Raw genomic sequence first — 17457 nt, forward strand, 5'->3', positions numbered from 1 at the left:
CAAGGCAATGTCCACTATACACTAGTCACAAGACAATGTCCACTATACACTAGACACAAGACAATGACCACTATACATTTCTCACAAGACAATGACCACTATACACTAGTCACAGGACAATGTCCACTATACACTAGACACAAGCCAATGACCAGTATACACTAGACACAAGACGATGTCCACTATACACTAGACACATGACAATGTCCACTATTCACTAGACACAAGACAATGACCACTATACACTAAACACAAGACAATGACCACTATACACAAGTCACAAGACAATGTCCACTATACACACGACAATGACCACTATGCACTAGACACAAGACAATGTCCACTATACACCAGACACAAAACAATGACCATTATACATTAGTCACAAGACAATGACCACTATACACTAGTCACAAGACAATGAACACTATACACTAGACACAAGGCAATGTCCACTATACACTAGTCACAAGACAATGTCCACTATACATTAGACACAAGACAATGACCACTATACACTAGTCACAAGACAATGTCCGCTATACACTAGACACAAGACAATGACCACTACACACTAGACACAAGACAATGACCACTATACACTTGACACAAGACAATGACCACTATACACTATACATAAGACAATGACCAAAATATACTAGACACAAGACAATGACAACTATACACTAGTCACAAGACAATGATCACTATACACTAGACACAAGACAATGTACACTATTCATTTGACACAAGACAATGACCACTATACACTAGACACAAGACAATGTCCACTATACACTAGACACAAGACAATGTCCACTATACACTAGACACAAACCAATGACCACTATACACTATTCACAAGACAATGTCCACTATACACAAGTCACAAGACAATGCCCACTATACACACGACAATGACCACTATACACTAGACACAAGACAATGACCACTATACACTAGACACAAGACAATGACCACTATACACTAGTCACTGGACAATGTCCACTATACACTAGACACAAGACAATGACCACTATACACTAGACACAATACAATGACCACTATACACTAGACACAAGGCAATGTACACTATATACAATTCACAAGACAATGTCCACTATACAAAAGACAATGACCACTATACACTAGTCACAAGATAATGACCACTTTACACTAGATACAAGACAATGACCACCATACACTAGTGATAAGATAATGTTCACTATACACTAGACACAAGACAATGACCACTATACACTAGACACAGGACAATGACCACTATACATTAGTCACAAGACAATGCCCACTATACACTTGACACAAGACAATGACTACTATACACTAGACACAAGACAATGACCATTATACACTAGACACAAGACAATGACCACTATACACTAGTCAAAAGACAATGTCCACTATACACTAGACAGAAGACAATGACCACTATACACTAAACACAAGACAATGACCATTAGACACTAGACACAAGACAATGACCACTATACACTAGTCACAAGACAATGTCCACTATACACTAGACAGAAGACAATGACCACTATACACTAGACACATGACAATGTCCACTATACACTAGACACAAGACAATGACCACTATACACTAAACACAAGACAATGACCACTATACACAAGTCACAAGACAATGTCCACTATACAAACGACAATGACCACTATACACTAGACACATGACAATGACCACTATACACTAGACATAAGACAAAGACCACTATACACTAGTCACAGGACAATGTCCACTATACACTAGACACAAGACAATGACCACTATACACTAGACACAAGGAAATGTCCACTATACACCAGACACTAAACAATGACCACTATACATTTGTCACAAGACAATGACCACTATACACTAGTCACAAGACAATGAACACTATACACTAGACACAAGGCAATGTCCGCTATACACTAGTCACAAGACAATGTCCACTATACATTAGACACAAGACAATGACCACTATACACTAGTCACAAGACAATGTCCACTATACACTAGACACATGACAATGACCACTACACACTAGACACAAGACAATGACCACTATACACTTGACACAAGACAATGACCACTATACACTAGACATAAGACAATGACCATAATATACTAGACACAAGACAATGGCAACTATAAACTAGTCACAAGACAATGATCACTATTCATTTGACACAAGACAATGACCACTATACACTAGACACAAGACAATGTCCACTATACACTAGACACAAGACAATGTCCACTATACACTAGACACAAACCAATGACCACTATACACTATTCACAAGACAATGTCCACTATACACAAGTCACAAGACAATGTCCACTATACACACGACAATGACCACTATACACTAGACACAAGACAATGACCACTATACACTAGACACAAGACAATGACCACTATACACTAGACACAAGGCAATGTACACTATACACAAGTCACAAGACAATGTCCACAATACACAAGACAATGACCACTATACACTAGTCACAAGATAATGACCACTTTACACTAGTTTCAAGACAATGACCACCATACACTAGTGATAAGATAATGTTCACTATACACTAGACACAAGACAATGACCACTATACACTAGACACAAGACAATGACCACTATACATTAGTCACAAGACAATGCCCACTATACACTTGACACAAGACAATGACCACTATACACTAGACACAAGACAATGACCATTATACACTAGACACAAGACAATGACCACTATACACTAGTCACAAGACAATGTCCACTATACACTAGACAGAAGACAATGACCACTATACACTAAACACAAGACAATGACCACTATACACTAGTCACAAGACAATGACCACTATACATTTCACACAAGACAATGACCACTATACACTAGTCACAGGACAATGTCCACTATACACTAGACACAAGCCAATGACCACTATACACTAGACACAATACAATGACCACTATACACTAGACACAAGACAATGTACACTATACACAAGTCACAAGACAATGTCCACTATACACAAGACAATGACCACTATACACTAGTCACAAAATAATGACCACTTTACACTAGATACAAGACAATGACCACCATACACTAGTGATAAGATAATGTTCACTGTACACTAGACACAAGACAATGACCACTATACACTAGACACAAGACAATGTCCACTATACAGTAGTCACAAGACAATGACCACTGCACACTAGTGACAAGACAATGTCCATTATACAGAACTCAATGAACACTATACACTAGACACAAGACAATGACCACTATACACTAGACACAAGACAATGACCACTATACATTAGTTACAAGACAATGCCCACTATACACTTGTCACAAGACAATGACCACTATACACTAGACACAAGACAATGACCATTAAACACTAGACACAAGACAATGACCACTATACACAAGTCACAAGACAATGTCCACTATACACTAGACACAAGACAATGACCACTATACAATATACACAAGACAATGACCACTATACACTAGACACAAGACAATGACCACTATACATTTCACACAAGACAATGACCACTATACACTAGTCACAGGACAATGTCCACTATACACTAGACACAAGACAATAACCACTATACACTAGACACAAGACGATGTCCACTATACACTAGACACAAGACAATGTCCTCTATTCACTAGACACAAGACAATGACCACTATACACTAGGCACATGACAACGTCCACTATACACTAGACACAAGACAATGACCACTATACACTAAACACAAGACAATGACCACTATACACTTCACACACGACAATGTCCACTAAACACTAGACACAAGAAAATGTCCACTATACACTAGTTACAAGACAATGACCACTATACACTATTTACAAGACAATGACCACTATACACTAGACACAATACAATGACCACTATACACTAGACACAAGGCAATGTACACTATACACAAGTCACAAGACAATGTCCACTATACACAAGACAATGACCACTATACACTAGTCACAAGATAATGACCACTTTACACTAGATACAAGACAATGACCACCATACACTAGTGATAAGATAATGTTCACTATACACTAGACACAAGACAATGACCACTATACACTAGACACAAGACAATGACCACTATACATTAGCTACAAGACAATGCCCACTATACACTTGACACAAGACAATGACCACTATACACTAGACACAAGACAATGACCATTATACACTAGACACAAGACAATGACCACTATACACTAGTCACAAGACAATGTTCACTATACACTAGACACAAGACAATGACCACTATACAATAGACACAAGACAATGACCACTATACACTAGACACAAGACAATGACCACTATACATTTCACACAAGACAATGACCACTATACACTAGTCACAGGACAATATCCACTATACACTAGACACAAGACAATGACCACTATACACTAGACACAAGACGATGTCCACTATACACTAGACACAAGACAATGTCCACTATTCACTAGACACAAGACAATGACCACTATACACTAGGCACATGACAATGTCCACTATACACTAGACACAAGACAATGACCACTATACACTAAACACAAGACAATGACCACTATACACTACACACTCGACAATGTCCACTAAACACTAGACACAAGATAATGTCCACTATACACTAGTTACAAGACAATGACCACTATACACTAGTTACAAGACAATGCCCACTATACACTTGACACAAGACAATGACCACTATACACTAGACACAAGACAATGACCATTATACACTAGACACAAGACAATGACCACTAAACACTAGTCACAAGACAATGTCCACTATACACTAGACAGAAGACAATGACCACTACACACTAGACACAAGACAATGACCACTATACATTTCTCACAAGACAATGACCACTATACACTAGTCACAGGACAATGTCCACTATACACTAGACACAAGCCAATGACCACTATACACTAGACACAAGACGATGTCCACTATACACTAGACAAAAGACAATGTCCACTATTCACTAGACACAAGACAATGACCACTATACACTAGACACATGACAATGTCCACTATACACTAGACACAAGACAATGACCACTATACACTAAACACAAGACAATGACCACTATACACAAGTCACAAGACAATGTCCACTATACACACGACACAAGGAAATGTCCACTATACACCAGACACAAAACAATGACCACTATACATTAGTCACAAGACAATGACAACTATACACTAGTCACAAGACAATGAACACTATACACTAGACACAAGGCAATGTCCGCTATACACTAGTCACAAGACAATGTCCACTATACATTAGACACAAGATAATGACCACTATACACTAGTCACAAGACAATGTCCACTATACACTAGACACAAGACAATGACCACTACACACTAGACACAAGACAATGACCACTATACACTTGACACAAGACAATGACCACTATACACTAGACATAAGACAATGACCATAATATACTAGACACAAGACAATGACAACTATACACTAGTCACAAGACAATCATCACTATACACTAGACACAAGACAATGTGCACTATTCATTTGACACAAGACAATGACCACTATACACTAGACACAAGACAATGTCCACTATACACTAGACACAAGACAATGTCCACTATACACTAGACACAAACCAATGACCACTATACACTATTCACAAGACAATGTCCACTATACACAAGTCACAAGACAATGTCCAATATACACACGACAATGACCACTATACACTAGACACAAGACAATGACCACTATACACTAGACACAAGACAATGACCACTATACACTAGTCACAGGAGAATGTCCACTATACACTAGACACAAGACAATGACCACTATACACTAGACACAATACAATGACCACTATACACAAGACACAAGGCAATGTACACTATACACAAGTCACAAGACAATGTCCACTATACACAAGACAATGACCACTATACACTAGTCACAAGATTATGACCACTATACACTAGTTTCAAGACAATGACCACCATACACTAGTGATAAGATAATGTTCACTATACACTAGACACAAGACAATGACCACTATACACTAGACACAAGACAATGACCACTATACATTAGTCACAAGACAATGCCCACTATACACTTGACACAAGACAATGACCACTATACACTAGACACAAGACAATGACCATTATACACTAGACACAAGACAATGACCACTATACACTAGTCACAAGACAATGTCCACTATACACTAGACAGAAGACAATGACCACTATACACAAGACAATGACCACTATACACTAGTCACAAGACAATGACCATTATACACTAAACACAAGACAATGACCACTATACACTAGTCACAAGACAATGACCACTATACACTAGACACAAGCCAATGACCACTATACACTAGACACAAGACAATGTTCACTATACACTATACATAAGACAACGACAACTATACACTAGTCACAAAATAATGACCACTAGACACAAGACAATGACCACTATACAGTAGTCACAAGAGAATGACCACTATACACTAGACACAATACAATGACCACTATACACTAGACACAAGACAATGTACACTATACACAAGTCACAAGACAATGTCCACTATACACAAGACAATGACCACTATACACTAGTCACAAAATAATGACCACTTTACACTAGATACAAGACAATGACCACCATACACTAGTGATAAGATAATGTTCACAGTACACTAGACACAAGACAATGACCACTAATCACTAGACACAAGACAATGTCCACTATACAGTAGTCACAAGACAATGACCACTGTACACTAGTGACAAGACAATGTCCATTATACAGAACTCAATGAACTCTATACACTAGACACAAGACAATGACCACTATACACTAGACACAAGACAATGACCACTATACATTAGTTACAAGACAATGCCCACTATACACTTGACACAAGACAATGACCACTATACACTAGTCACAAGATAATGTCCACTATACACTAGACACAAGACAATGACCACTATACAATAGACACAAGACAATGACCACTATACACTAGACACAAGACAATGACCACTATACATTTCACACAAGACAATGACCACTATACACTAGTCACAGGACAATGTCCACTATACACTAGACACAAGACAATGACCACTATACACTAGACACAAGACGATGTCCACTATACACTAGACACAAGACAATGTCCACTATTCACTAGACACAAGACAATGACCACTATACACTAGGCACATGACAATGTCCACTATACACTAGACACAAGACAATGACCACTATACACTAAACACAAGACAATGACCACTATACACTACACACACGACAATGTCCACTAAACACTAGACAAAAGATAATGTCCACTATACACTTGTTACAAGACAATGACCACTATACCCTAGTTACAAGACAATGACCACTATACACTAGACACAAGACAATGACCACTATACACTAGACACAAGAAAATGTCCACTATACACTAGACACAATACAATGACCACTATACACTAGACACAAGACAATGACCACTATACATTAGTCACAAGACAATGCCCACTATACACTTGACACAAGACAATGACCACTATACACTAGACACAAGACAATGACCATTATACACTAGACACAAGACAATGACCACTATACACTAGTCACAAGACAATGTCCACTATACACTAGACAGAAGACAATGACCACTATACACTAGACACAAGACAATGACCACTATACACTAGACACAAGACAATGACCATTATACACTAAACACAAGACAATGACCACTATACACTAGTCACAAGACAATGTCCACTATACACTAGACACAAGCCAATGACCACTATACACTAGACACAAGACGATGTCCACTATACACTAGACAAAAGACAATGTCCACTATTCACTAGACACAAGACAATGTCCACTATTCACTAGACACAAGACAATGTTCACTATACACTATACATAAGACAATGACAACTATACACTAGTCACAAAATAATGACCACTAGACACAAGACAATGACCACTATACAGTAGTCACAAGAGAATGACCACTATACACTAGACACAATACAATGACCACTATACACTAGACACAAGACAATGTACACTAAACACAAGTCACAAGACAATGTCCACTATACACAAGACAATGACCACTATACACTAGTCACAAAATAATGACCACTTTACACTAGATACAAGACAATGACCACCATACACTAGTGATAAGATAATGTTCACTGTACACTAGACACAAGACAATGACCACTATACACTAGACACAAGACAATGTCCACTATACAGTAGTCACAAGACAATGACCACTGTACACTAGTGACAAGACAATGTCCATTATACAGAACTCAATGAACACTATACACTAGACAAAAGACAATGACCACTATACACTAGACACAAGACAATGACCACTATACATTAGTTACAAGACAATGCCCACTATACACTAAACACAAGACAATGACCACTATACACTAGACACAAGAAAATGTCCACTATACACTAGTCACAAGACAATGTCCACTATACACTAGACAGAAGACAATGACCACTATACACTAGACACAAGACAATGACCACTATACACTAGTCACAAGACAATGACCATTATACACTAAACACAAGACAATGACCACTATACACTAGTCACAAGACAATGACCCCTATACATTTCACACAAGACAATGACCACTATACACTAGTCACAGGACAATGTCCACTATACACTAGACACAAGTCAATGACCACTATACACTAGACACAAGACGATGTCCACTATACACTAGACAAAAGACAATGTCCACTATTCACTAGACACAAGACAATGTCCACTATTCACTAGACACAAGACAATGTCCACTATTCACTAGACACAAGACAATGTTCACTATACACTATACATAAGACAATGACAACTATACACTAGTCACAAAATAATGACCACTAGACACAAGACAATGACCACTATACAGTAGTCACAAGAGAATGACCACTATACACTAGACACAATACAATGACCACTATACACTAGACACAAGACAATGTACACTATACACAAGTCACAAGACAATGTCCACTATACACAAGACAATGACCACTATACACTAGTCACAAAATAATGACCACTTTACACTAGATACAAGACAATGACCACCACACACTAGTGATAAGATAATGTTCACTGTACACTAGACACAAGACAATGACCACTATACACTAGACACAAGACAATGTCCACTATACAGTAGTCACAAGACAATGACCACTGTACACTAGTGACAAGACAATGTCCATTATACAGAACTCAATGAACACTATACACTAGACACAAGACAATGACCACTATACACTAGACACAAGACAATGACCACTATACATTAGTTACAAGACAATGCCCACTATACACTTGACACAAGACAATGACCACTATACACTAGACACAAGAAAATGACCATTTTACACTAGACACAAGACAATGACCACTATACACTAGTCACAAGACAATGTCCACTATACACTAGACACAAGACAATGACCACTATACAATAGACACAAGACAATGACCACTATACACTAGACACAAGACAATGACCACTATACATTTCACACAAGACAATGACCACTATACACTAGTCACAGGACAATGTCCACTATACACTAGACACAAGACAATGACCACTATACACTAGACACAAGACGATGTCCACTATACACTAGACACAAGACAATGTCCACTATTCACTAGACACAAGACAATCACCACTATACACTAGGCACATGACAATGTCCACTATACACTAGACACAAGACAATGACCACTATACACTAAACACAAGACAATGACCACTATACACTAGACACAAGACAATGTCCACTATTCACTAGACACAAGACAATCACCACTATACACTAGGCACATGACAATGTCCACTATACACTAGACACAAGACAATGTCCACTATACACTAGACACAAGACAATGACCACAATATACTTGGCACATGACAATGACCTCTATACACTAGACACAAGACAATGACCACTATACACTAGTCAAAAGACAAATACCACTATACACTAGTCACAAGACAATGATCACTATACACTAGTCACAACACAATGTCCACTATTCACTAGACAGAAGACAATGTCCACTATGCACTAGACATAAGACAATGACCACTATACAATAGTTACAAGTCAATGACCACTATACACTAGACGCAAGACAATGTCCACTATTCATTAGACACAAGACAATGTTCACTATACACTATACATAAGACAATGACAACTATACACTAGTCACAAGATAATAACCACTATACACTAGACACAAGACAATGACCACTATACAGTAGTCACAAGACAATGACCACTATACACTAGTCACAAGACAATGTCCAATATACACTTGACACAAGACAATGACCACTATACACTAGACACAAGACAATGTTCACTTTACACTAGACACAAGACAGAGTAGTGACCTGCACCACTTTACACTAGTGTACAGTGGTGACCTGCACCACTGTACACTAGACTGTACACTGTCTTGTGTCTAGTGTACAGTGGTGACCTGCACCACTGTACACTAGACACAAGACAATGGCCACTATACACTAGTTACAAGACAATGACCACTGTACACTAGTCACAAGACAATGTCCACTGTACACTAGTCACAAGACAATGTCCACTATTCACTATACTCAAGACAATGACCACTATACACTAGACAATGTCCACTATACACTAGACACAAGACAATGACCACTCTAGTTAAAAGACAATGTCTACTATTCACTATACAGAAGACAATGACAACAATACACTAGCCACTAGACAATAATGAAACCCCGAAGCCATTACGCCTGTATGACAAGTGGAAGGGGTCAGGATAAGGGTTTGGGATGGCACGGGGGGGAAGGATTGGTGCCCAACCACTTGGACTGTCGGGGATTGAACTCTGACCTGTACGAAGCGAGACTGTCGCTCTACTGTCCAATCCTAGTCGTTGGGCTAATATCTTGCTATTATAATAATTTAGGCCTGACTAATTAAATTGTATCTAAGATATTAGACCGATGTTATCTGGCTTCATCATGTATTTTTTTAGTTTTTTTTATGGTTCAAATTTACCGAATCGGTTTAAGGTTTGGTGGAGTGTGTGGTGGTGAGTGGACTGTACACGGTGTGTGGTGAGCGGACTGTACACAGTGTGTGGTGAGCGGACTGTACACAGTGTGTGGTGAGCGGACTGTACACAGTGTGTGGTGAGCGGACTGTACACAATGTGTGGTGAGCGGACTGTACACAGTGTGTGGTGAGCGGACTGTACACAGTGTGTGTTCAGCGGACTGTACACAGTGTGTGGTGAGCGGACTGTACACAGTGTGTGGTGAGCGGACTGTACACAGTGTGTGGTGAGCGGACTGTACACAGTGTGTGTTGAGCGGACTGTACACAGTGTGTGGTGAGCGGACTGTACACAGTGTGTGGTGAGCGGACTGTACACAGTGTGTGGTGAGCGGCATGACCTGGCCACACAAGACAACCACAAACTATGATGAGCCATGGCAGCAAACATTAGCCAGGGAGGACGTGTTGAAGACAGTTCAGAGGGCGCCCGAGTGTGGCGCGGTGTACCTGTTCTTCAGTGAGGCTCCACATTCACGATGTCTCTACACCAGGACAATGACGGTTGGGAGGCGGGGTCAAGTAGCTGAAGCTCAACCCCCCGCAAGCACAACTAGGTGAGTACAACTAGGTAAGTACATGTACTTCTACATATCCCCAAACCTGGAGGCTGGAGCATGCCCACCACAACCCCTATAGGGTCCGGGCCTGCGTGCCCACCACAACCCCTGTAGGCTGAGGGCCTGCGTGCCCACCACAACCCCTGTTGGCTGAGGGCCTGCGTGCCCACCACAACCCCTGTCGGGTGAGGGCCTGCGTGCCCACCACAACCCCTGTAGGCTGAGGGCCTGCGTGCCCACCACAACCCCTGTAGGGTGAGGGCCTGCGTGCCCACCACAACCCCTGTAGGGTCCGGGCCTGCATGCCCACCACAACCCCTGTAGGGTAAGGGCCTGCATGCCCACCACAACCCCTATAGGGTCCGGGCCTGCATGCCCACCACAACCCCTGTAGGGTGAGGGCCTGCGTGCCCACCACAACCACTATAGGATCCGGACCTGCGTGCCCACCACAACTCTTATAGGGTCCGGACCTGCGTGCCCATCACAACTCCTATAGGGTCCGGGCCTGCGTGCCCACCACATCCCCTGTAGGGTGAGGGCCTGCGTGCCCACCACAACCCCTATAGGGTCTGGGTCTGCGTGCCCACCACATCCCCTGTAGGGTGAGGGCCTGCGTGCCCACCACATCCCCTGTAGGGTGAGGGCCTGCGTGCCCACCACAACCCCTGTAGTGTGAGGACCTGCGTGCCCACCACAACCTCTGTAGGGTGAGGGCCTGTGAGCCTCCTACAACCCCTGTAGGGTGAGGGCCTGCGTGCCCACAACAACCCCTGTAGGGTGAGGGCCTGCATGCCCACCACAACCTCTATAGGGTCTGGGCCTACGTGCCCACCACAACCCCAGTAGGATGAGGGCCTGCGTGCCCACCACAACCCCTATAGGGTCCGGGCCTGCTTGCCCACCACAACCCCTATAGGGTCCGGGCTTGCGTGCCCACCACAACCCCTATAGTGTCCAGGCCTGCGTGCCCACCACATCCCCTATAGGGTCCGCGCCTGCTTGCCCCCCCACAACCCCTATAGGGTCCGGGCCTGCGTGCCCACCACAACCCCAATAGGGTCAGGGCTTGCGTGCCCAAAAAAAACCTGAAGAATGAGGACCTGCGTGCCCACCACAACCCCTATTGGGTCCTTGCCTGCGTGCCCACCACATCCCCTATAGGGTCTGGGCCTGCGTGCCCACCACAACCCCTATAGGGTCAGGGCTTGCGTGCCCAAAAAAACCCTGAAGGGTGGGGGCCTGCGTGCCCATCACAACCCCTATAGGGTCCGGGTCTGCGTGCCTACCACAACCTCTATAGGGTCTGGGCCTGCGTGCCCACCACATCCCCTGTAGGGTGAGGGCCTGCGTGCCCACCACAACCCTCGTAGGGTGAGGGCCTTCATGCCCACCACAACCCCTGTAGGGTCCGGGCCTGCGTGCCCACCACAACCTCTATAGGGTCTGGGTCTGTGTGCCCACCACAACCTCAATAGGGTCTGGGCCTGCGTGCCCACCACATCCCCTGTAGGGTGAGGGCCTGCGTGCCCACCACAACCCCTATAGGGTCCGGGCCTGCGTGCCCACCACAACCTCTATAGGGTTCGGGCCTGCGTGCCCACCACAACCACTATAGGGTGAGGGCCTGCGTGCCCACCTCATACCCTGTAGGGTCCGAGCCTGCGTGCCCACCACAACCACTATAGGGTGAGGGCCTGCGTGCCCACCACAACCCCTATAGGGTCCGGGCCAGCATGCCCACCACATACCCTGTAGGGTCCGGGCCTGCGTGCCCACCACAACCACTATAGGGTGAGGGCCTGTGTCCCTCTATTACCGTCCTATTGGTGATGAACCTGTTAATGAATATGCAGGTGCACCTCTTCCTGATAACTACTCAAATGCTGAAGCCTACGTTTCTGCCAAAGATCTCTACTCTGGTCGTCGTAATGCAGCTACATAGCAAATAAATGTACAGCGAATATACCTGTGATATTATAAGTGTCAGTAACAGGATGACGTGGCAACTGGTGACTATCCTGTGGAAATTCAATCTCTAATGTGAAAACAATTAACGTTAATATTAGACGTTAAGTGATAATTTGATCAAAATCGCAGGAAATCTTGTACCCGGCACTCAATATACGAGAATAAGGGCAAGATAATCCTACTAAATAAATGAAACTGATAGTTTCAAAAACAAATTAAAATTTTGATTGTTTCAAACGTGAAAGGGTAGTCCAAGAATGTATGGATACCTTACCGGGTCCCTATTGGACAGAAGCAAGGGGTTTCCTACTTAATTAGATGATACTTACAAAATTAGCGTTCTTTGTGCTCTGAAAAAGCAAGCTAATTCCCTACCTGAGTAAATATCATAATCCCTAACCAACGTGTAGGGGTGCGAGTGTCAACTGGTGACGAGAACTGTGGCTGAGGTCCCAACTGAACAGCGTAGTCCGCACTAGAGGAACTATGGCCCTCTTTATCCTCCTTCGGTCGGATTGCAGAAGATAGGGTATGTGGCCCGAAGACAAACCAAAGGACCAGGGTACCAAAGTGATGATCTGTCGTAATTGAGAAATATTCTAGGGACGAAAAAGGTTTAAGAGAATGATTGTGGCCACTAGTCACCACGTAATCCACAGTTATCCAACACTCACAGTATGTTACCCTCGGAATGCACAAAATACACAGCACCATATAAATATTAAGAGTTATGAAAATATTGAAAAGCAACTGTATCAAAGCCACGTACACTTACCACAAATTGATGTTCTAGTGTTAGTACCTGAGTGAGGCTCCTAGGACAGGCCCCCATTATATGTGATGGAAAAAAATGTAGGTGTACGGCAGTCCTCCCAATGGCTGGTGTCAAAGCCAATCACATTTACAAAAAAAAAGAAAAAAAAGTTGACTGCATGGCTGTTGCCTCCTGTGGTCAAGTAATAGGGAAAAACATGCAAAACAAATCGTATGAACAATGAAACTTTAATTGACTTGAAAACAAATATGAACAAAGATAATCCCTTGGCTGTGTACAGTGCGAATAAACAAAATTACAAAGTCAAAAAATAATATAAAATAAAACAATGGTTACGTTACTCTACAATGAACAAGACAAAAAATGAATTAAAAAGGTGCTGAGAATATTGGCTGGCTGAAAACCTCCACTATTACACAGAGCATATACTAGATAGATATATCAGCCTTGAGAGCACAGATTATTCTAAATCCAAATGCTCGTGCACGCTTAGTCATCGGCTATGCAGATGGCACTGAAGTCGAGTGGAGTCGCCGATTCATCAATGGTAAGCGTGCTGGCTGGAAGTGGTAGTTTGGTGATCGACGAGGGTGGCGTGGCGACAGCGAGGAGGGGGAGATGGAGAGCGAGTGTAAGGTACGTATACCCCCTGTCGAAACGTATTCTACTAAATATATACTACTCTTGATTGTAGTATCTAGATGTTGTAGATGTACTGAAATAATATGATGAAGGAAAGAGCAGGCCAAATCACTCTTGAAGGAGATTATCGTCACAACATGCTTTCTTATCTTCTTCAATTCTGTTCTCAAGTTTTCGTTTTGTTTCCCCGACATAGACTTCATTTCAATCTCTACAAGGTAATATATAATTATTATTATTATGAATAAATAAGTTAAATGAGTTTAAATCATCACTAAATAGCCAGCAGATATTGTTTACGTTGTTCAGTAAGGAAGCCGATACAATGACAAAAGCCAGTTTTGTTGTATCATGGAATATTGCTCATGCTAAACGCCCATATTCTGATGGCGAATTTATTAAGAAAAATATAGCTGAGTATGTTACTGTGTTAGATCCAAGTAACACAAAACTTGAGAGACAAACAACACAAACACCAGCATCACGCCACACTACAGAGATGCGCATCAATCAGACCCCTGCTCATGTTGCAGACAAAATGTAAATGATTTAAAAATTCTCTTGTATTCACCTTAACTCTTGACGATGCAAAATACATACAACACAACTCAATACTGGCAATATTTGTTCTTTATGTTGCTTCTGTAAAGTAATATGTAAATGTGAAAGAAGAGATGTAGGACTTATTATTATTATTATTTGTAGCATTGTATTTTTGCCAAAAAATATAATTAGACTTATTAATTAATTTAATTTAAGACTAATTTTGTAAGATAGAAATCACATTAAAATAGTTTAAAAATTTAGATCATAGTTTTTGAAAATATTTGTGTCTTTGTGATTACTGAAATTAAAACATGTTAACAGTTTCAAACTGTAAGCAAACTACGCCTATTTATGTACCAGCTTACCGTCTTCCCCATTCTCAGAGAGCAGAAGCAGATAGACTTGTAGAGGAAATGTTACAGAGTGATGTAATTAAATCGAGTAATTCGCCATGGAACGCTCCATTGATTCTTGTACCAAAGCGAGATGGGACTTGGAGACCTGTAATCGATTATTGCAAGCTTAACAGAGTAACAATACCTGATCGTTTCCCACTTCCAGTTCTAAATGATTTGTTGCAAAGTATTGGTCGAAACAAAGTATTCTCAACGTTAGATTTGTTGCAGGGATTCTGGCAAATTCCCCTTGATGAGGAAAGTAAACAATTGACAGCCTTTAGTACTCCCAATGGTCATTTTCATTTCAAAAGAATGCCATTTGGTTTGCGTAGTAGTCCAATAACCTTTTCACGGCTCATGACAAATCTATTTCGTAGATTGATACTAAGTACTCTTCTAGTTTACATTGATGATCTCATAATCATGGCCGCAAGATGTTCAGACTCATTTCCAGTACCTTGAGAAAGTACTTGCAAAGCTCGCTGAAGCTAATTTAAAAATAAAACTTGCAAAATGTTCATTTTTAAAGCAGAAGATTAATTTCCTAGGTCATACAGTTACACCTTCAGGTATTACATTGAATGAATAAAAAATTATTGCTGCCCGTGATTTTCCAACACCTCGTACCGCAGAAGCCGTAAGACAGTTCACAGGTCTTGTAGGATTTTATCGTTCATTTATTGCTGGATTCTCTATTATAGCCACTCCGCTTTACAAGTTGCAAAGAAAAGATGAACCCTTTGTTTGGGGAGAGGCCCAGGATCAGTCATTCAAAAAACTCAAAGCAGCCTTGATTTCGTCACCTGTCCTCAGGTACCTAGATTTTTCTAAACCTTTTACGTTGGTTACAGATGCTAGTGACATAGGTCTAGGTGCTGCATTACTTCAAACAGAAGGTCACAGAGATCACGCAATAGCTTATGCTTGCCGCACATTATCTAAAGAAGAGAAAAATTATAGTGCAACAGAACGAGAAGCCTTGGCAGTTGTTTGGGCACTTAAACATTTCAAGGATACCATTTATAATTACCCAGTTCATGTTCTTACAGATCACCAACCATTAATTCCCTTGTTCAAAAATATGAATCCAGTTTGAAAGTTTGCTAGATATTTGCTCACAATTCAAGAATTCAATCCCACATTTGGATATATTCCAGGGAAGCAAAATGTTGTAGCCAATGCGTTTTCTCGACACGTAGCTGCGATTCAGTTAAATTACCCAGCATTAGATGCT

The sequence above is a fragment of the Procambarus clarkii genome, chromosome 58, assembly GCF_040958095.1.
Source record: "Procambarus clarkii isolate CNS0578487 chromosome 58, FALCON_Pclarkii_2.0, whole genome shotgun sequence".
Taxonomy (NCBI): Eukaryota; Metazoa; Arthropoda; class Malacostraca; order Decapoda; family Cambaridae; genus Procambarus; species Procambarus clarkii.